The following is a 24,294-nucleotide window of genomic DNA, read 5'->3' as shown; positions in this document are numbered from 1 at the left end:
GTGTGTAGGGTTTAGAACCAGACAGATGCATCCAAATCGTATTCTGCTTTTAGCTCTTTGACCTTAGGCAAATGCTTAACTATTTTTAGTCTCACTTCTTAATTTGCAGTATGGAGGCTGATTATACTGCACAAGGTTCTTATAGGGATTATGTCTATAAAGGGTTTAGCACAGTGCCTGAAATACTCAATAAGTAGACAGACAGATATTCAAATATTTTGAAGGAAAAAGTGAGTTCATTTCTCAGAAACTCTTCCTGGGGCAAATCATTCAATTACCCAAGTGATAAAATAAATAGTTTTCAGTGTTTCACACTGTGGAGTATAATGAATTCTCAGCTCTAATTTGATCATCTCTTTCTTTATAAGAATTCCACTCATAATTCTTTCTCATAACTATTGATCATAATTCAATTCTGTTTGGGGAGAGAACACTCAGAGGTGATGACAGGGGGAACTAAAATTTATTCTTCTCCTTGGCACCCAAATTCACAGTGCCATCAGGTATATTTATCCAACTCCTAGTCAAAGCTATGGTTTTTCCAGTAGTCATGTATGGATGTGAGAGCTGGACCATAAAGAAGGCTAAGTTCCAAAAAATTGATGCTTTCAAGTTGTGGTGCTGGAGAAGACTCTTGAGAGTCCCTTGGACAGCAAGGAGATCAAACCAATCAATCCTAAAGGAAATCAACCCTGAATATTCATTGGAAGGACTGATGCTGAAGCTCCAATACTTTGGCCGCCTGATGCAAAGAGCGGACTCATTGGAAAGGACCATGATGCTGGGAAATATTGCCCTCCTGCTAAGGACAGGAGGAGAAGGTGGGGGCAACAGAGGATGAGATGGTTGGATGGCATCCCCAACTCAGTGGACAATAGTTTAAGCAAACTCCAGGAGATGGTGAAGGACAGGGAAGCCTGGTGTACTGCAGTCCTTCGGATCACAGAGTCAGACACAACTTAGCAACTGAGCAATAACAGCCATTTAGTCACTGTCTATAAAATGATGTTTTCTAATTCATTGCAGCAGTGGTAGAAATAAATTAGATCATTTTTGCACAGAGCTATTAGCGCCTTAAAACAAAAGAATATATTCATTTTAATGCCATCAATTATATTGTTAATTTATGTCATCAATTAACCTTCATATCATGACACTGCACATGCCTGCACAAGTCTGTCTTCCACTAGTCTTCTCCCCCACCCTCTCCACCCCCACTCCTCATATTCATCATTAAACCAAACTCCACCCCCTTTTGCTTTCACTGGCAACAGCAATCCAAATTCTGGGCTCTGATGATCTGGAATCTGGGATCAATGATCTGATCTGGAATGAATGATCTGGGATGAATCTCTTGATCTCCTGCCAGTTTCATAGAGTCCTACGGTGAGGAGTAAGAAAAAGAAGGGAGATGACATTTAAGGTCATTTTCGACACCATGATTGTGAGGTAAGAATGATACTGAATAAGCAAACACAGGTCCTTCCCCCACGAAGCCTGCTGAGAGCCAGATGCCCATGCTGGTCTCTCCATCCTCCTCCACAGGCACCCATATCCTTTCCCACATTCACTTCCCTCTTCTCTCTGGTCCCGAGAGGCCTCCGCATCTCCTCAGAGACAGTTTTCCAGCAAGGTTCTGTTTCTAAGTGTGCCTTTCGATCTGGCTGGGCTCTGCTTCACCTGAGTGAGGTATTGCCTCCACAGTCTCCAAACTCATCTTCCCATGCCCACGGAGATGAACGGGTGAAGTGGGGAGCAGGGGACCTGGGCAAGGAAGGGCGATGGCAACCCTGGATTCTGCGCCCAGGCTGGTATCTCTACCATTGACTTTTTTTTTTCTCACCATTGATTGATTTTTTCTTTTTGCCCAAAGTCCATGCAGTTGCAAGGAGTCAGACATGACTGAATGAGTAAGCACACTACACCACAGGGCATATAGGATCCTAGTTCCCCAACCAGGGATGGAACCCATGCCCTTGGAAGTTCAGAGTCCTAACCAGTGGGCCACCCTGGAAGCCCCTCTACTGTTGATCTTTTTTTTTTTTTAATCAAGCCTTCTGGTAGCAATTCCATTTCTTAGACTGACCTAGGAGCACAGTATGCTCTACAATTCCTTCACATTTAGGAGGAAAAGACAACATCACCATGAACGAAGAAGAAAGGCCTTCCCCTCCATCACCCACTGGCTGGCTCAGCCCTGAGATCAGAATAAGATCGGAGAAAAGCCTACCGGGTGACCAGCCAGACTGTCTCCTACTTCTTCATTTATCACAGATTCAAATGAGCCAACTACGTAGCTGAGTTCTCCTGCACAGAGGCCCAGAGCCCACAATGATCTGACGGAACTGGGTGGGTCGGGTACCAAGTGAAGACCCCGAGGGGCCGGCCCGGGGACCTGGTGCTTCCTGGCTGAGATTCGGGTCCCTCATCCGTCCACTCACAGCCCCTTGGCCCCCAGGGCACTCTGCAGCAGAGACGCATTATAATCAAACCTTCTAGCACTGAGAGACCACCTGGTTTGGCTCCTGCCTCCACGTGTTCCTGCACCAGGTGGAGAGGCCAGGTGTAAGAGAAACATGACACAGGCTGGCACGCGTTATGCGCCCACAACCTCTTGCTTCACTCCTCCCGGTGGGACCTGCTCATCCTCACCCTGCTCTGGTCCGGCCTACATCCTGGCCTCAGATCCAGTGCCCACAGGAAGTGGTGTGGCATGGGACCAGCACTGGGACAATCTGCATCCCCACTCTATTTCTCACACCAAGGAGGCTCAGTGTTGGGCGCCTCCCTCCATCACTGACCCCGTAACCTCATTCCAGGGACCTGGGACCTGGTGGTCAGTTCTCCTGCCTCCACCGTCCACCTCCTCACTCACAGTGCTCCTCCTCGTCTTCCTCCTCCATCCTTCCACTAAGGTCCTGTGACCTTCTTTGCCCTCCCACCTGTACTGATGCCCAGCTCCGAAGTCTGGTCTCAACCCCTGAACAGCCTGTCCACCCTGTTTGCAACCCTGCCCACCTCTCAACTCCTGCCTCTGAGTCCTTTCTCCATCCAGTGTCTCCACCACCATCACTGCCCCCTGCAGACACCCCTTCTTCAGTCAGACATGGGCGGAGGTTACTGTAGCCCCTGGACTGATCCCAGACCAGAAGTGCTCAATTCTCCCCAACAGAAATATCCATTTTTAGTAGCATTTGCTCTCAGAGGTTGTTACATATGCAGGAAAATCGTGATTATTATTTTTTGCTTCACTTTTTTTTAAATTGAAGTATAGCTGATGTACGATGTTTCAAGTGTACAGCAAAGTGAGGAAAGCTATGATTATTTATTCCCAAACTTGCTCCTCATTGATATTCACTTGTGGGCTAACTGGAGCATGCCCAGGAAATGCAAACTAATTGAAAGCTCCGAAAGAAGCCTCCCATAATAAGAGACAGAGAGAGGAGGAGCAGAAGGAAAGAGGCAGACACCAGTTTGATCCCTGGTCCAGGAAGATCCCACATGCCATGGAGCAACTAGGCCGGAGTGCCACAGCTACTGAAGCCTGTGCCCCCTAGAGCCCATGCTCTGCAACAAAAGAGGCCACTGCAGGGAGAAGCCAGAGTGCCACAACTGGAGTAGCCCCCACTCACCACAACTAAAGAAGGCCTGAACATCAATGAAGACCCAGCACACCCAAATATGAAATAAATAAATAAAACATGAAATAATTTTTTTTAATTTCTAAAAAAAAAAATGTTGACAGAGGACCTGTTCCAGGCAGGGAGCTCTCTCACAGGTCGCTGTGTTAGGAACTAGGTGTTCAGGTAGGAAGGAACAGCAGTGTCTGCTTATTAAAATTCCTCTCTGTACCACACTGTCCCTGCTTGGCTCAGCAAACATTTGTCTACCAAACATTTGCTTTCCCTTTGAAATCCCAAACCACCATCCCAACATCTTCTTTTGTTTTTAGCTGCAGATGGTATTTAAGGGGAGTGTTTGGGCCATTCTGGTGACTTACTCTGTTTTCCTGGGTTTCTCACACATACACATGTTATAAAACTTTAGTGCGATTTTCTCCTGTTCATCTGTCTCATATGAGTTTAAGAAGGATCTAGCTAATCAGAAGAATCTAGAAGGGTAGAGGAAAATGTCTTCCTTCCAATACAGATCAGTGGAGGCTGAGGTCCACGTTCAGAACTCAAGCTGGTAGCATCCTCTATGAGAAACCCTGTCTGTCTTCAGACAGAAGGAAAAGTGGGGGGATGGTGAACACCCAGAATGACTTCTTTGGCCAAAGTCTCATGGTCAAGCCTGATGACAGTGGACAGGAATTGCAATACTTACCCAGAAAGGAAGAACTACTACTTGGAACAATATTACAGCCTATCATAGAATTCTTTTCTTCTGTAGAAGAAACAGATTATTGCAATCTGGTAGGAACATTTTTGTTCTTTATTCCACAAATCCACAACAATTCTTGCCAGAGCACTATGGTAATTACTTTTTTTTTTAATTTAAAAAGATATCATTTCATTTAAGAACTTAGAATTCAGTACATACTTTAAGGAGTATGAAATAGAGGTCTTTTAAATAAACACAACCATATGAATATAATAAAACTAATTTTTCAAAATTCAGACTCTTCCATATATGTGTGCATTATATTTCCTGGGCTTCTTATGTGGTGCAGTGGGAAAGAATCTGCCTGCAAATGCAGGATGCACAAGAGACAACAGTTCAACTTCTGGGTCAGAAGCTGCCCTGAAGAAGGAAATGGCAACCCACTCCAGTATTCTTCCCTGGAGAATCCCATGAACAGAGGAGCCTGATAGGCTGTAGTCCACAGGGTTGCAAAGAGTTGAACACAACTGAATGATTAACACTTTAACTTTTTTTTCATAGCGTGTACATAATGTTTCTTATAATTAGTATATATTCCTTATGAAAAAAAGTGACAGTGAAAATGTTAGTCGCTCAGTAGTGTCCAACTCTTTTGTGACCCCATGGACTATAGCCCGGCAGGTTCCTCTGTCCATGGGAGTCTCCAGGGAAGAATACTAGAGTCAGTAGTAGCTTCCCAGGTGGTGCTAGTGGTAAAAGAACCTGCCTGCCAATGCAGGAGATGTAGGAGACCATAGATTCAACCCCTGGGTCAAGAAGATCCTTTGGAGTAGGAAATGGCAACCCACTCTAGTATTCTTGCCCCTTCTCCATGAGATTACTCTATTCTTTGTAAAAGTGAAAATGTTAGTTTCTCAGTTGTGCCCAACTCTTTGTGATCCCATGAACTGTAGCCCAGTCAGGCTCCTCTGACATGGGTTCTCCAGGCAAGAATATTGGAGTGGACAGCCATTCCCTTCTCCAGGGGATCTTCCCAACCCAGGAATCAAACCTAGGTCTCCCTGGTTGCAGGCAGATTCTTTACCATCTGAGCCACCAGGGAAATCACCTGAATTATGTATATATTTATGTATGGAAATGTGGATATATAGTGTGTGTATATCTAGTGTGTGTGCATGTATATGCAGTATGTGTGTGTGTATACATACATATACACACAGTGTGTACATGTATGAGTGCATATATTCATGTGTGTATGCACACATGTATGCATGTGTATGTATACCCTTGTATACATGTGTGTATGTGTGTGTGTGTATATATATACACAGTGTGTGTTTGTGTGTGCATATATATATATACACAATATGCATGTATGTGTGAATATATACAGCGTATGTGCATGTATATGTGTGTGTGTGTATACAGTGTGTGCATGTATGTATTGTGTGTGTGTATACAGTGTGTGTGTGTATGTACTGTGTGTGTGTGTATATATATATATATACAGTGTGTGTGTATGTATTTGTGTGTGTATATACAATGTGTGTATGTATGTATTGTGTGTGTGTATATACAGTGTGTGCGTGTATGTATTGTGTGTGTGTGTATATACAGTGTGTGCATGTATGTATTGTGTGTGTGTATATATACAGTGTGTGCATGTATATATACAGTGTGTGTGTATGTATTGTGTGTGTGTATATACAGTGTGTGTGTGTATGTATTGTGTGTGTGTACACAGTGTGCGTGTATGCATTGTGTGTCTGTATATATACAGTGTGTGTGTGTATGTATTGTGTGTGTGTGTATATATATACAGTGTGTGCGTGTATGTATTGTGTGTGTGTGTATATATATACAGTGTGTGCATGTATGTATTGTGTGTGTGTATATATACAGTGTGTGAGTGTATGTATTGTGTGTGTGTGTATACAGTGTGTGCATGTATGTATTGTGTGTCTGTATATATACAGTGTGTGCGTGTATGTATTGTGTGTGTGTGTATATATATATACAGTGTGTGCGTGTATGTACTGTGTGTGTGTATATATATACAGTGTGTGTGTGAATGTATTTGTGTGTGTGTGTATATACAATGGGAGAAGGCAATGGCACCCCACTCCAGTACTCTTGCCTGGAAAATCCCATGGATGGAGGAGCCTGGTAGGCTGCAGTCCATGGGGTCGCTGAGAGTCGGACACGACTGAGTGACTTCACTTTCACTTTTCCCTTTCATGCACTGGAGAAGGAAATGGCAACCCACTCCAGTATTCTTGCCTGGAGAATCCCAGGGACGGTGGAGCCTGGTGAGCTGCCGTCTATGGGGTCGCACAGAGTCGGACACGACTGAAGCGACTTAGCAGTAGCAGTATATACAATGTGTGCATGTATGTATTGTGTGTCTGTATATATACAGTGTGTGCGTGTATGTATTGTGTGTGTGTGTATATATATACAGTGTGTGTGTGTATGTATTGTGTGTGTGTGTATATATATATATATACAATGTGTGTGTATTTGTGTGTGTGTATGTGTGCATGTATGTATTGTGTGTGTGTGTATATATACAGTGTGTGCGTCTATGTATTGTGTGTGTGTATGTGTGTGTATCTGTTACTGGCTCTGTTTCTCCAGAGAACTTTGAATAACACTAGCAGATTAGAAAATCCTCCTTCTATATGGATGGAAAAACTGGTTTAAACTGATGAGACTTTTCTTGGGTTAGACCGCAAACAGCCTTTCTGAACTCCAGACTCCAGATTCCCAGCTAGGCTGAGCCAGGAGGAGAACTGAAGGCTGGTCACTTTGACCTCAAAGTGACCAGCACCCCCCTCCCATCAACCCCAAGGCTGGGGCAGCCCAGGCTAGGGTGGGCTTTGTTGCCTGTGGCTGCTGCCATGAACCCAGCTCTGGGAACCCATCAGCAGCCTGCCTCACCCACACCGAGGGTGGGGAGGGCCTCCGCCTCTGTTAGGTCCAGCAGGCAGGAGGAGCTGTCAGATGGCTTGGCTCTTAGGAGGGGGTTTTCAAGGCCAAGGTCAGAGATTAGTCTAGTTGGCTTTCTCTGTGCCAGCCAAAATATTCTTAACTGTAATTAAAACAAAAATGAAAAGAGCCAAATAAAATGTGCAGGGGCCAAAGTTCCTGTACCTTAAATCTGATAATCTAGTTTAAGACCAAGGAATCAAACGAAGTCAAGAGAATTCTTTTGTTTGGCCAAAGTGACCCCACACAACTTGCTGCGTCATGGAGGGGCTCTGATCCAAGCAGATGCATACAGCAAGTTCTCCACAGTGGTTCTACACAAAGCTAGCCTGCAGTTAAATGGGCTCAGTGTAACGCACACACAGCCAACAGGTACATGGAAAGATGATCAACATCATTAGTCATCAGGGAAATGCGAGTCCAAACCATTACAGTAGGTCAATATGGTTTTCCAAACGCGAAGAAATTGTGTGTCCTGTATCAGTGCATTAGTCCACTTCTGTTTGTTTCTGAAGGCACTGTATATTCCTACTAACAAGTGTATATGGAGTGATTTATTTGTATAAATTTGTCATTGAATTTAAACTTTTCTGGACTTCCCCCTGGTGGTCAAGTGGTTAAGGATCCACTTGCCAGTTCAGGAGACATAGGTTCAGTCCTCGGCCTGGGAAGATTCCACATGCCTCTGGGCAACTAGACCCGTGTGCCACAGCTACGGAACCCATGTGTTGCAACTCCTGAGGCCTGTGCATCCTGGAGCCTGTGCTCTGTAACAAGAGAAGCCACTGCAATGAGAAGCCTGTGCAGCACAGCTGGAGAGTAGCCCCAACCCCCCACAGCTAGGGAGAGCCCACGTCCAGCAAAGATGACCCAGCATAGCAAAAAAATAAACAAATAATTTGCACCTTTCTGCATGTAGAAGAAATACATAGTGAAATGTCACCTGACTTCTGTTAGGAAGGCTTTTATCAAAAAGACAAGAGAACAAGCGTTGGTGAAGATGTGATGAAAAAGGAACCCTTGCTGCATAGCTCCCAAACGTCATTTCCTCCAGGAACCTGGACCATTTCTTCATCTTTGTACACTCAGCAACCCTCTGGGTCCATCTGTCCTGCTATCACAAAAATACCATATACTTAAACATGTTACATGTATTTCTGTCAGTTCTGGAGGCTGGGAATCCATGATGAAGGCATCTCAGATTCAGTCTCTGGTGAGAACCTGCGACCTGGTTTGCACATGGCCATCTTCGCATTGTGTCCTCACAGAGTGGAGAGCAGAGAAGAAGTAAGCTCTCTGCTCTCTCTCCTTCTAAGGACACTAATCCTATCATGAGGGCTCCACCATCATGACCTCCTCACCTCCCAACCATCACATCGGGGTAAGGACTTCAACACATGAATTGAATGGGGACACAAACCTTTGGTCCTTAACAGCACCTGACACATGGAAGGCACTTAATAAATTACACATTTGCCAGCAAAGGTCTGTCTTGTCAAGGCTATGGTTTTTCCAGTAGTCAGGTACAGGTGTGAGAGTTGGACAATAAAGAAGGCTGAGCACTGAAGAACTGATGCTTTTGAACTGTGGTGGTGGAGAATACTCTTGAGAGTCCCTTGGACAGCAGGGAGATCAAACCAGTCAATCCTAAAGGAAATCAGTCCTGACTATTCATTTGAAGGACTGATGTTGAAGCTCCAATACTTTGGCTGCCTGACGTGAACAGCTGACTCATTGGAAAAGACCCTGATGTTAGGAAAGACTGAAGGCAGAAGGGGAAGAGGGCAGCAGAGGATGGGATGGTCGGATGGCATCACTGACTCAATGGACATGAGTTTGAGCAAACTCCAGGAGATAGTAAAGGACAGGGAACCCTGTGTGCTGCCATCCATGGGGTCACAAAGAGTCAGACATGACTTAGCAACTGAACAACAACATTTGCATCAAACAATAGTTCTCAACCTTGATGGCATATCGGAGTTGTCTGAACAGCTTAAAATATAGTTGAGCTTTGAACAACACAGGTTTGAGTGCAGGTCCACTTCTATGCAGATTTTTTCAATAAATACATTCTATAGTACATCACAATCTGAGGTTGGTTGAATCTATGGATGGGAAATTGCAAATACACAGGACAAACTATAAAGCTATCGAGAGATTTTTCCACTGCATAGACGGCCAGCATCCTTAATCCTCATGTTGTTCAAGGGTCAAATGTAGATACTGATACCCAAACGCTTCCAGGGATTCTGTGTGGGGCATGCGCTGGGCATCACAGGCTCTACTGATGATTCTCACACATGGTCAAAGCGAGAACCACTGCCCTTCACTGCACAGGTGGGTACTCGCCTGGACAGCCACTTTCCTCTCGTGCAACGTCAAGGTCATCAGTGGTACCTGCTAGCCTATCTAGGTCATCATCTCTTGATGTGGTGCACCTTCCTCCTCTTCTGTTTTTTAAAAAATTAATTTTAATTGAAATATAGTTGCTTTATACTGTTGTGTCATTTTCTGCTGTTCAGCAAAGTGAATCAGCTATATGTTTACATACGTCCCCTCTTTTTTAGATTTACTTCCCGTTTAGTTCACCACAGAGCACTGAGTAGAGCTCCCTGTGCTATACAGCAGGTTCTCATTAGTTATCTCTTTCATACACATTATTTTATACACGCTATTTTATCAATAGTGTATATGTGTCAATCCCAATCTCCCAATTCATGTCATTCCCCACCTTCCATGGTATCTATACATCTGTTTTCTATTTCTGTTTTGCAAATAAGACCATTGATACCATTTTTCTAGATTCCACATATATGCATTAATATACGATATTTGTTTTTCTCTTTTGTAGAGACGTGGGTGGACGTAGAGACTGTCACACAGAGTGAAGTCAATCAGAAAGAGAAAAACAAATATCCTGCCCTGTGTTAAATTCCCCTGAATGCATACTGTGTCTCTTCTCAAGCTTCAGAGGGCACTCAGCCTTACACCAAATGTCCTTCCTGGAGAAGTTCCAGAACCTTCATACAAAGATGACATGATGCAGAGGAAAAAGGGAAGGACAGTGTGGAGGAACTGGGGACATGGGGGCAACTCAGAGGCTTGATGAAAGGCTAAATTACTAGCTAGCTCACACGTGCATGTGTGACTCTCCTGGAGAAGAGAGCTTCGAGAATGTCAGGGGACTGGGGCCTGGGGGAACTTTCTCAGCACCCTTCAAAGACAAACGATGATGGGCCTTCTCATCTACCTGTGTGTGGAGCTCTTGTCAGCTCTCTTGGAGCAGGTGGAAGGAGTAAAGGATAGAAAGTAGAAAACTGCAGAAGGAAAAGTGGAAGAAAACATACAGTTTCATTCTCTGGTTTGGCTGTGCTGTGACAGAATTAGAACCCAAAGAACCAGCAAACTGCCGAGCTCAGACCATTTCTTAGTCCTGCATGCCGGGCAACTGCCAATTCAGGAGATAATACACAGCCTGTGATATTGAAGGTGCTGACTTTGTGGACGTCTCTCTTCATGTTGATTTCTCATGGCATTGGGCATGCAAATAAGGGCAACATCCACCATAATTTCCTTAAAGAAAAAAAGTTGAAAGCAGAATCAAACTCTTCCTAGTTTCTTACTGTTACTCCAGAGACAAGGATCAACTAGTATCTATTCTCTCAGTTTTGTGAAACCTCTCAGCATGTATAAGTCATGAACTGCATTTTTCAACCTTCAGATTACTTAACATTTGATGACAAGCAGCCTGACTAGATACCTTCACTTAAGTTATTACGTGTATAGGTATAGGACCTGCTTTGTGTGGGCCTTAAGAAACATCACTGCAAACAAAGCTAGTGGAGGTGATAGAATTCCAGTTGAGCTATTTCAAATCCTAAAAGATGATGCTGTTAAAGTGCTTCACTCAATATCCCAGCAAATTTGGAAAATTCAGCAGTGGCCACAGGACTGGAAAAGGTCAGTTTTCATTCCAATCCCAAAGAAAGGCAATGCCAAAGAATGCTCAAACTACTGCACAGTTGCACTCATCTCACACGCTAGCAAAGTAATGCTCAAGATTCTCCAAGCTAGGCTTCAACAGTATGTGAACCGAGAATTTCCAGATGTTCAAGTTTGATTTAGAAAAGGCAGAGGAACCAGAGATCAAATTGCCAACATCTGTTGGATCATAGAAAAAGCAAGAGAGTTTCAGAAAAACATCTACTTCTGCTTTATTGACTACACCAAAGCCTTTGACTGTGTGGATCACAACAAACTGTGGAAAATTCTTCAAGAGATGGAAATTCCAGACCACCCTATCTGCCTCTTGAGAAACCTGTATGCAAGTCAAGAAGCAACAGTTAGAACAAGACATGGAATAATGCACTGGTTCCAAATTGGGAAAGGAGTACGTCAAGGCTGTATCTTGTCACCCTGTTTATTTAACTTATATGCAGAGTATATCATGCAAAATGCCGGGATGGATGAAGAACAATCCAGAATGAAGATTGTTGGGAGAAATACCAATAACCTCATATATGCAGATGACACCACCCTTACGGGAGAAAGTGAAGAGGAACTAAAGAGCCTCTTGATGAAGATGAAAGAGGAGAGTGAAACAGCCTGCTTAAAATTCAACATTCAAAAAATGAAGATCATGGCATCCAGTTCTATCACTTCCTGCAAATATATGGGGAAACAACGACAGAATTTATTTTCTTAGGCTCCAAAATCACTGCAGATGATGACTGCAGCCATGGAATTAAAAGACACTTGCTCCTTGGAAGAAAATCTATGACAAACCTAGACAGTGTATTAAAAAGCAGAGACATCAGTTTGCCAACAAAGGTCTCTCTAGTCAAAGCTATGGTTTTTCCAGTAGTCATGTATGGATGTGAGAGTTGGACTAAACTGAAGAACTGATGCTTCTGAACTGCAGTGCTGGAGAAGACTCTTGAGAGTCCCTTGGACTGCAAGGAGATCAAACCACTCAATCCTAATGGAAATCAACCCTGAATATTCATTAGAAGGACTGATGCTGAAGCTCCAATACTTTGCCACCGGATGCAAAGAGTTAACTCATTAGAAAAGACCCTGATGCTGGGAAAGATCGAAGGCAGGAGGAGAAGAGGATGACAGAGGACTAGATGATCGGATGGCATCACTGACTCAATGGACATGAGTTTGAGCAAGCTCCAGAAATCGTGAAGGACAGAGAAGTCTGGTGTGCTGATGTTCATGGTGTTGCAAAGAGTCAGACATGACTGAGTGACTGAATAACAACAACAACATTTCAATTAGTTCAGACAGTAAAGAATCCGCCTGCAATGCAGAGACCCCTGTTTGATCCCTGGGTCTGGAAGATCTCCTGGAGAAGGGAATGGCAACCCACTCCAATATTCTTACCTGAAGAATCCCATGGATAGAGGAGCCTGGTCTGCTACAGCCCATAGGGTTGCAAAGAGTCAGACATGCCTGAGTGACTAACATGCACATACACACACACACACACACACACACACACACACACACACACATCTGAATTAGTGCCTTTCAGAAAAATCAGTAGCAAAATATAGTTTTATCAAATTATGTCAAAGATACTTCCCAATTCATTTGGGGAAGGATTTTTTTCATCCCTTTTTCTTTCATGAATATGTTGTAGGTTTAAGCCAAGCGTAGAAGAACAGACATGAGTGAATAGGTTGGTAAAAAATGTTACCCAGCACACAGAGCTTTGTTGAACCCATTGGCAAGAGAGCGGTCAGACACCACATTCTTGGTGAAAAGCCTCTTTCAGAGAGAGAGTGCATTCAAGAAGAAAATACCACTTCATTTGCTATTTATAAAGCAGAGCTTGAAAGACAGATGGAAGGAGTGGGTTCCATGGGAAAGGAAAGAGAGAAAGAAAGGCGATGGAGAACTTGCCAAGCACCACTGGTGGTGGCCAGGAGCTCTTTCAAAAATGCTGGAGCCTTGGGAGTCAAACGCTTTTCTCTCCTGGAGACCCTGGGCGAAGTGACAGTTCAGTCACTGGAAATGGCCTTCTCGAAGGCAGAGCCCCATTTGGAAAACATGAAAAGAGTTAGTTATGTGCTTCTTACTGGTTCTACCATTGAGTCACTCATGGAGAGAAAGCTTTTTGCTAACTCTTTTCATCAAAAAGCTTTCTCTCCATGAGTGACTCAATGGTAGAACCAGTAAGAAGCACATAAAAATCTTAAAGAGAGAGATTTGAAGCCTGGACTCCAGGAATCTCTACAACAGTGGTCTTCAACGTTTTTGGCACCAGGGATCAGTTTCATGAGGACAATTTTTCCACGGATTGGGAGGGAATGATTTCAGAATGATTCAAGTGTGTTACATTTATTGTGCACTTTAATTCTATTATTATGACATCAACTCCACCTCAGATCATCAGGCATTAGATTCCAGAGGCTGGGGACCCCAGTCTAGAAGGTACAAGAATGAGATCCTGGCTACCTTCCTGGTCCAGTGATTAAGAATCTACCATGAAATGCAGGCAATGCTGGTTCAACCCCTGGTCTGTGAAGATTCCACATGCCACAGGGCAACTAAGGCCATGTGCCACAACTACTGAGACTGCGTGCTCTCCACCACAATAAAAAACCCGCACACTGCAACTAGAGAGTAGCCCCCTGCTTGCCACAGCTAGAGAAAAATCCGTGCACAGCAATAAAGACCCAATGCAGCCAAAAAATATAATTTTTTTAAAACAAATGAGATCCAGGGGAGTCTATGGAAGCCCCAGATTCAGGCAGGTCAGGCAGAGTCCAGAAGAAAGGATCTATGCCAGGTTGACCATATTGAGAAGACTTTTTCATATGATAACCATCGCCCTGTGTGCATTTTATTCTTCACTGATGTGAAGATTGTTGACCATGATGACTTTTTTGAGAAGGCTACTCTTTCTTGATGTTCTCAACTGCCTGATAAATGTAGAGGGAAAAAATAGGTATAGAGAAAAAAATGTAGAGATAAAAGTAGAGGAAAGAAAGTAACGTGCCTTGTAAATGTCTTTTCATGAAAATCCACAAGAAGTATTGTCTTCTGGAAATGGCATGGCCAAAGGGTCTCGTGGAACACATTGCCTTTGTGCTCTGGTTTGGGAGGAGGGAGATGGGCCGGGGGCTCTGGGCCTGTGTGTCTCAGGCAGGGGTGGGAGGTATTGGCCCTTTTCCCCTGAGTCTGCATTTAGTTTCACATTGCTGTGCATGCAGTGTGTACCACAAAAAAAGTAAGCCCTGATTTTATAGCATCTAGTCTTCCTAGATGTTAAAGAGGTGGCCAGGACTTGACCAAAGCAGAGTTGGTAAGCTATTTTGTGTTAAAATTCATAGTAAATATCGTCTTCTGAGAAAGGACTTGTGGAAACTGAAAGCCCCCTCAAAGTGTTGCAGATGCATAGGACTGCCCACGGCTTGAAAGCAGGGAGACAAGAAAGGGTTCTGGGCTGGAGTGTTCCTACCCAGAAGGCTGTCTCCAGATATGGCCTGGGTTCTATTACATTGTCTCACAGTTTGTTCACCACTGCTCTGGTCTTCATCTGAACATCTGAAATATCTAGTCTTTTGAGATTTTTAGAATTGCACAACTCATGTTAAAGGTTCAGTTCAGTTGCTCAGTTGTGTCCAACTCTTCGTGACACCATGGACCACAGCATGCCAGGCCTCCCTGTCCATCCCCAACTCCCGGAGTTTACCCAAACTCATGTCCATTGAGTCAATGATGCCATCCAACCATCTCATCCTCTGTCGTCCCCTTTTCCTCCTGCCCTCAATCTTTCCCAACATCAGGGTCTTTTCAAATGAGTCAGTTCTTCGCATCAGGTGGCCAAAATATTGGAGTTTCAGCTTCAACATCAGTCCTTCCAATGAACACTCAGGACTGATCTCCTTTGCGATGGACTGGTTGGATCTCCTTGCAGTCCAAGGGACTCTCAAGAGTCTTCTCCAAAACCACAGTTCAAAAGCATCAGTTCTTCGGTGCTCAGCTTTCTTTATAGTCCAACTCTCATATCCATACATGACTACTGGAAAAACCATAGCCTTGACAAGACAGACCTTTGTTGGCAAAGTAATGTCTCTGCTTTTTAATATGCTGTCTAGTTGGTCATAACTTTCCTGCCAAGGAGTAAGCATCATGTTAAAAGTAGAGAATGTAAAATGACACACTGTAGGGTTTTTTTTCTGTGAATGCACAGACACAATTATCTTCTGAGATGGAATTGCTTAACTTGATCTCTTGGAGTACACAAGGAGGGGGCATCACCTAAGTTTTCAGATGAATTAAGAATGCCCAGCTATTGTTCTGTATGTGAATTGCAGTTACTATTAGCATCTAAAGGACAAACAAGTTCTAAGTGTCCCTAGTATATTCAGAGCAGAGGTGGTCCAATAACCCCTTTATAAATGTCCTTTTGTCAGTTTATAGGAAGGACCTTTGCTCAGCCACCTCTCAGATGGTGTCCTTTTATTACAATTAGTAGCAAAGAAGCACTTTAGACATGGAATTTTAAGCCACTTTTGAGAAGCTTACATCAGGATTTGTTCATCAGGTTGGTAGTAGAGGAGCCGAGGAAGTTCAAGGAAGGAATCGCACAGGTGTGTTCACATTCACACCTTGATAAGCCTTGAGCGTGTGTATCTCTGTTGGCTGTGCTGTGTGATTACATAAATAAGCCAGTGGAAACATATCTTCTTGTTTATGTTTCAATATGATGATCCGATTGCTTTCTCAGAAGGATTACACTCACTGTTGTCTTGCTTTATAGCCCACTTTAAACTGATCATTAAAAGGAGGACAGTGCTTGTTTTTAATTGTTTATCTATGTTTGGCTGTGTCCGGTCTTAGTTGCAGCATGAAGGATCTCAGTTGTGGTGCTTGGGCTCCTCTAGTTGTGGCTCATGGGCTCAGTCACCTCACAGCATGTGGGATCTTTGTTTCCTGACCAGGGGTTGAACCCATGTCCCCTACATTGGAAGGCAGATCCTTAACCACCAGGGAAGTCTCAGGGAGGCAGTGTTTAAAGATGTCAACATCTTTATTCAGAGTCCTGTGGCCCTTTCTATCTTCTCAAAACTGTCTACATGAAAAGCAAGAGGACATTCTTCCCTGATTGGGCTGGTATCATGTATTCTTGGTTATCAAAATTTTCATGGCTTTTCCTGGGCTCATACTTCTCTCTCTGGGAACTCTCCAGCCAAGCTTCCCCTCCTGTTTGTTGTGATATCTGTATACAGGGTTTTCTTCCCTTTTCAGGACTATATCAAACCCTCCCTGCATTTTTCTAGAAGGATTTATGATCTTGCAGGTTAGAGGGCAACTGGTAAACCTTATTTAATGTTTCCCGGAGGGGTGGCTTTCCACATGAGTCATACTGAGGTCCCTGGTGTCACACCCTAAGGTACTAGAATCCTTTCAGGTTGCACACACGCACATAACTCATGACTTTGACTGAGACTTTGGTAAATATTTGCGATGTCTGCAAAAGCATGATACACACTACGGGATCTTAACCACTCAGCAATATGTGTTCAACTGTATTAAACATACACAAGAACTCAGAAGGGTCACATCAGGTGAAAACTTCATGTAATGACGATTTATATGTTCTTTGCTCTGTGCTTTTCAGTTTCAATAATGTACACATTCAGTTTTAAAAGTTTAAAAACAAAACATTTTTAAAAACTATATGCTGGGGCTTCCCTGGTGGCTCAGTTGTAAAGAATCCACCTGCCAATGTAGGAGACGTGGGTTTGATCCCTGGTCCAGGAATATTCCACGTGCCTCAGAGTAACTAGGCCAGCGTGCCACAACTACTGAGCCAGTGCTCTAGAGCCTGGGAGCCGCAACTACTGAAGCCTGTGTACCCTTGAACCCATGCTCTGCAACTAGAAAAGCCACTGCAATGAGAAACCCATTGCATGCAAGAAACACATCACAGCTAGAGAGAAGCCCTTGCTCTCCACAACTAGAGAAAAGTCTGCAAAGCAATGAAGACCTAGCACAGCAAAAAAATTAAAGAAGTACAATTATAAAGATCTGTTTAAAAAATTAATGCAAACCATATGCTGAAGCTTTTATGCATATGTATATGTGCATACTTATAGGAAGAGGATTCATTTTTATGAACTCAAAGTAATTGTAAACCAACCAAATTAACATCAACTGTACTCTTGCCTGGAAAATCCCATGGACAGAGGAGCCTGGTAGGCTGCAGTCCATGGGGTCGCTAACAGTCGGACATGATTGAGCGACTTCACTTTCACTTTTCACTTTCATGCACTGGAGAAGGCAATGGCAACCCACTCCAGTGTTCTTGCCTGGAGAATCCCAGGGACGGGGGAGCCTGGTGGGCTGCCGTCTATGGGGTCGCACAGAGTCGGCCACGACTGAAGCGATTTAGCAGCAGCAGTGCTCTCTTGATGTTCTTTTTTTATCTTTTTTGTTTCCGTGGTAAAATATATATAATATAAAATTTACCATTTTGACCATTTTTATACAGTTCAGTGGGGCTTCCCTGGTGACTCAGAGGTAAAGAATCCCCCTGCAATTCAGGAGCAGCAGGAGACATGGGTTTAGTCCCTGGGTTGGGAAGATCCCCTGGAGGAGGGCATGGCAACCCACTCCAGTATTCTTACCTGGAGAATCCCATGGACAGAGGAACCTGGCAGGCTACAGTCCATGGGGTCATAAAGAGACATGACTGAAGTGACTTGGCATGCACACACGCATACAGTTCAGTGGCATTATATGCATTCACATTTTGTGCAACTATCATCACCTTCCATCTCCAGAACTTTTTCACCTTCCCCAACTGAAACACTATACCAACTAAACAATAACTCCTTATTCCACCCCCTCCCCAGCCCCCAGCAACTACCATTCTACTTTCTGTCTCTATAAATTTGACTGCTTAAGGGAGCTGATATAAGTAGAATCATACAATATTTGTCCACTTGTGTCTAGCTTATTCACTGAGCACACTGTCCTCAAATTTCTTCCATGCTGTATCATGTGTCAGAATTTCATTCCTTTTAAAGTCTGAACAACTTTGTATGGATCCACCACATTTTCTTCATCCATTCGTCTGTAGGTGGACAGTTGGGTTGTCCCACCGTTCTGCTGTTGGAAATAAGGTTGCTGTCAATACTGAGTGGACCGTATCTGTTTGAGTCCTTGCTTTCAATTATTTGGAGTGTATAGTCAGAAGTGGAATTTCTGAATAATTCTATGCTTAATTAAAAAGAAAAGAAAAGAAAAAGCCACCATGCCATTTTCCATAGTAGCTGCACCATTTTACATTCGCAACAGCAGTGCACAAGGGTTCAATTTCTCCACATCTTTGCTACCACTAGTCACTTTCTGGTTTTCTGGTTTTGCTTTGATGACAGCCATCTCAATGGTATGAAGCGGTGCTGAAGCTCTTCACTGACTTGGAGAGTCATGGAGTTAACAATCCTGGGCTCCAGTCCTCACCTGTTCTACTGTGCAGCTCGAAGCAAGCTTTTTTTAAAATCTGTATTGAAATTGTTTCCTCATTTCTAAAATAGGAAGTTTAAATTATTTACTCAGCAAGTACATACAACGTGCAAACATTGGGCTACCTTCCTGCCAGGTGAGAAGTGGAGAAAAGGATGTGAGAATGAACAAGACAGAAGACACCCACTGTTCCTCAGCTGTTCCTGCTCTCAAAGGCCTTCACAGCCTGCTGAGGAGCCAGGCCTGAAGTCAAGTGAGATGGGGAAGAGAGGAGGGGGGAGTTATCAGAATTGTAGACTGGAGCATTGTCATGCCAAACACCAGCCCAGGGTGCTCACAAGCCTTCTTCTCCAGATCCAGGCTAGGAAACAAACTCTCCACTCATCCCTGTGCAATGACATCTAAACTGGTCCAGTTTCTCCTCTTCCACTCAGGAATCTGAAATCGCTTCCCTGACATCCAGCATCACAATTTGATTTTCATTCTAGAAGACAACAAATGTCAAGAAACTTGGCTGCTGTGTCACAACAATGCATCAGGAGAGTTTCCCCTGGAGGGGGAAATGGCCCCCCACTCCAGTATTCTTGCCTGGGAAATCCCATGGACAGAGGAGCCTGGCAGACTCCATGGGGTCCCAAAAGAGTCAGACACGACTTAGCAGCTATACGACAACAACAAAACTTTCTGAATCTTAGCTTCCTTTCATATAAGTTGGATGAAAAGAATACCTCCAGTATTAATTGGCTAGGGGCAAATCCATAAGGGAGCAGGAATCAGGAGTAATTTATCCAAGGACTTCACTGCCATGAAAGAATTTGGGGTCAGTAAATTTTTATCTACTCCTTCACCTGAAGAAAATAAAGTGCCTCTAAGAGGGCAGCAGAGGATGAGAAGGTTAGATAGTACCACCAACTCAGTGGACATGAATTTGAGCAAACTCTGGGAGACAAAGGACCGGGAGGCCTGGTGTGCTGCAGTCCATGGGGTCACAGAGTCGGACACGACTGAGTGACTGAATAACAACATATTATGATTCTAAGAAAGAACGGCAAGAAAAATGAAAGTTGCTCAGTCATGTCTGACTCTTTGCGATCCCATGGACTATACAGTACAGTCCATGGAATTCTCGAGGCCAGAATACTGGCATGGGTAGCCTTTCCCTTCTCCAGGGGATCTTCCCAACCCAGGGATCGAACCCAGGTTTCCCGCGTTGCAGGCAGATTCTTTACCAGATGAGCCACAAGGGAAGCCCAAGAAAAATAGAACTTTGTTAATTAGCCTTTTCTGAAAAACTGCTACCTCTTTCTAGGGTCAGTTACTATTATTACATATAGATTTTAGCAATTGAATACCTAGAGCTCTTTGATAGTAAATTCAAATATTTTGCGTTTTTCTTCTTGGAGGGTATGGAAAATAAATTTTGTTGCTGACAAACTAAAGAAAAATCTCCTCCTTCACAATACAGCGGACAGTGTAAGAGAAAGCCCTTTGTCCCAGCACTTTCCTTCCTGCTTGGGCTCCATCATGTGAGAACAGAACGCATGCGTCATGACCTGTAACAGGAGAGGTAGCCAACACACAGAAGACGGCGGAGTGGAAACAGGGAGTGTCTGGTCCTTCATGGCTTCAGTGGGGAGGGAATCGACTTTGGAATCCCATCCATCCACATGAAGTCTCTTGTTAAATGATAGCAACAGACCCATAGGGCTTCCCAGGTGGTGCGAGTGGCAAAGAACCCACCTGCCAGTGTAGGAGACATAAGAGACACAGGTTCGATCCCTGGGTTGGGAAGATCCCCCTGGAGGAGGGCATAGCAACCCACTCCAGTGTTCTTGCCTGGAGAGTCCCATGGACAGAGGAGTCCAGCAGGCTACAGTCCACAGGGTCCCAAAGAGTCAGACATGGCTGAAGCGACTTAGCACGCATGCACAACAGACCCATGGGAACCCTTCTAGTTAGGCTGCTGATTACTTAAATTTTTTTGAAATTATTTTTTGATGTGGGCCATTTTTAAAGTCTTTATTGAATTTATTACAATACTGCTGTTGTTTCATGTGTTAGTTGTTTGGCTGAGACGCACGTGCAATCTTAGCTCCTTGACCTGGGATTGAATCTGCACCCCCTGCATCGGGAGGTGAAGTTGGCTACAGGGAAGTCTGACATCTTAGCAATTCTCAACCTGTTATCCAGCAATTTCACTTCCGGGAATCTATCTTAAGGATGTGATGAAGTATTTGCTCAGTGATTCATCAACAGCATAGGTGCTGTTCTTAATAGTACAATTAAGCGTAAAACAAACTTCAGTATTCCTTAATAGAATGCAGGTTAAATAATTTATAATTGTACAGGCCGATACTAGTCAAGTTATGAAATATACTGTAAAGAGTATGTGACACCACAAAAATGCTGATGACACACTATTACATGCGGAAAAATCAGGTCACAAAGCAGGATTCTTGTTTCGTTTGTGGAGAGCAGACATACGTGCACAGAAACACAGAAAAGAAAGAGACCAATAAAGCTATAAGACTGAAGTCCTAATGGCAGTTCTCTGTGGATCATGAGATTTGAGGCATTTTTTTTTATTATCTTAGTTCCATCTCTTTGGATTGCTTCGTTTTTCTACAGTGAACATATGCTTCTTTCTCTGTATTTTCTGCGTAGCCTAGAATGGGTTTGGAGCACAGCAGGTATTCAACTAACATGAGGTTCATGGGACGGGGTTGACGGAGGGGAGTCATTCTGCACTTTCCCTGTTGGATCATTCCTATTGTTCCACTTACAAATTCTTCAAACTCATCCTCAGCTTAAGTTCTCAAGAATAAAGTGACCGTGCCTCATCAGAGGTTTTAGCCACCATATAATTTCCAGAAGTCTGGATCCGTCGCTACTCTCACCCGTATCTGACCCCCTCACCCACCTACATATCACCTTGAGGAAGATGTGTGTGGCAGAGGGAGGAGACAGTGGGGAACAGGGGGAGGGTGTTGAGCTCACAGGACAGAATAAAGGTGCATAAAGAATACAGTCTCCACAGAGAAGGAGAAATATTGTATAACACCCCTTATACGTGGAATCTAAAAAGAAATGACACAAATGAACTTACAAAACAGAAACAGACTCACAGACTTGGAGAACAAACTTATGGTTATCAGGAGGGGAGGGTGGAAGGAAGGGATAGTTAGGGAGTTTGGGATGGACATGTACACACTGCTATTTAAAATGGAGAACTGACAAGGACCTACTGTATAGCACAAAGACTCTACTCAATGTTATGTGGCAGCCTGGATGGAAGGGGAGTTTAGGGGAGAATGGATATGACTAAACTCCCTTGCTATCCACCTGAAACTATCACAATGTTGTTTGTTAATTGGCTAAACACTAATTCAAAATTAAAAGTTCAAAAAAAAAAAAAAGAATACAATTTCCAGACCGCCCGGATGGTCCGATGGTTAAGAATCAGCCTGCCAATGCAAGAGACACAGGTTTGACGCCTGATCCCAGAAGATCCCCAGTTGCTAGGGGGCAACTAAGCCCAACTAAGCCCATGCACACAGCTATTGTACCTGTGCTCTAGGGCCCAGGAGCTGCAATAAGAGAAGCCATTGCAATGAGAAGCCGGAGCACCACAACAAAGACCCAGCACAACCAAAAATTAAATAAATAAGTAAATAAAAAGATTACAGTCTATGAGCCAGGCCAATTTAATGGCCACCAAGAGCCACGTGGTTTTCTTATTTTTGTTCCCTTCCTTCTTTCCCTCATTCCACAAGTGACTACTTAGCATCCATAATATGCCAGGGATTAGGCTTGGAGCTGGGGAATTTGAGAGGAATGAGCCACAGCCCCTGCTCTTAATTAGCTCACCATCTAGTAGCAGAGAAATTTACCAAACAACCATTAAAATTCAGTACTTTCCCCACAAGAATAAACGAGTATACAAAGCAGAGTGAAGGCAAAAATATAAAAATAAAAGGAGGCAACGGTTGGTAATTTGGGTGGCATTGAATTAGGCAAGTTTCACAGACAGGTTGATCTGTGAACTGGGTTCATGTCTGTGATCCATGCAGAGAAGAACAAAGGCATGTGAGAGCCTGGGGGCAGTGGGGATCATAAACGCAGGGTTCCTCACACATGGACACTTACACCAGAACATTTTAACCCACACGTACCCTATACATTTCTTTTCTGTGACAATCGTGAAATTAAACAATCATAGAGGCCAGAGTAGAAATGCAGAACATGATGTTTTCCTTGTATTAAGCTGTGTGTATACGAGGATACCATTGTAAAAAGCAACCAGTAAAGTTTCATAAAATCAAAACATTCACCAAAGGTAGAACTTAGGCAACCACTACTTCCTGTCAAGAACAATCTCCTGATTCATTCTTTGGTTTTAAAGCAGTTGATGATGAAAAAGTTTTCATTTTAGAGATAAGATTGAATTCAGTACCATATTTCATGCACAGGTTCACGTCGGCTCTTGCAAAACAAAAATGTACTTTCTAGTTCACACAGTTTCATGGTTTAAGTTTTATTGAAACACTAATGAACACTTGAAGGTGTGCACATAGAATGAGGAAAGTGAAATAACTCAGTCTGTTTCTTTTCCTTTCCAGTTTCTGGCTATCGTGGTCTATTTGAATAAATACAGAAATATATCTTGCTCCAGGGGCTGGAGTGAGCCCCTGTCCAAAGGGGACAGAATGACTCCAAGTGACTACCAACTCACTCTTGACACAAAGGCATATGGCTAAGTCTATACGTGGCTGGGGCTGACAGTATAACTGGAGATCTCTGAATTAACTTCCCTGTGTAAAAGAGTATTTATGAACCATCAAATAAAAATCTGCTCACTTGAAACTTACATGACTAAAACCCAACCATAACCACAGCAACAATCTACACTGCAAAAGACTTGTTTTCAGGAGGTCTATTTCATCACTGACATTGCTTGGAACTGTTAGCATGTGGTGATAATAGACACAGTTTTAGTCCACTCTAGTATTATGTGTCAAATCCTTTTACAGAGAACATACCTACTGTTGCTCGTGCCCAGGGAGGTAGGTCCCATTGCCCCATCCTCAGCATAAGCATCTCATTTCAGCTAAAACTCTGGATTAGAGAGGAACAGAGAGAAGCCTTTCTGTCCATCTCTGTCCATCCATTCATCCATCACATCTATCATCTACCTATCTACCCATCCATCACATTTATCTATCTAACCATTCCCTTCTCCAAAGGATCTTCCCAACCCAGGGATTGAATCCAGGTCTCCCACATTGTGAATGGATTCTTTACCATTTGAGCCATCATGGAAGTCTAATAATACTGGAGTGGGTAGTCACCCCCTTCTCCAGGGGATCTTCCCAATCCAGGGATCGAACCTGGGTCTTCTGAATTACAGGTAGAGTCTTTACCATCTGAGCTACCAGAGAAGCCCTGTCTATCTATCTATCCATCCATCCATCCATCCATCCATCTATCTATCATGTG

Source organism: Giraffa tippelskirchi, chromosome 13 (assembly GCF_054371585.1).
Source record: "Giraffa tippelskirchi isolate mGirTip1 chromosome 13, T2T-mGirTip1v1.2.pri, whole genome shotgun sequence".
NCBI classification, from domain to species: Eukaryota; Metazoa; Chordata; class Mammalia; order Artiodactyla; family Giraffidae; genus Giraffa; species Giraffa tippelskirchi.
Note: the sequence above shows the minus strand (reverse complement) of the source record.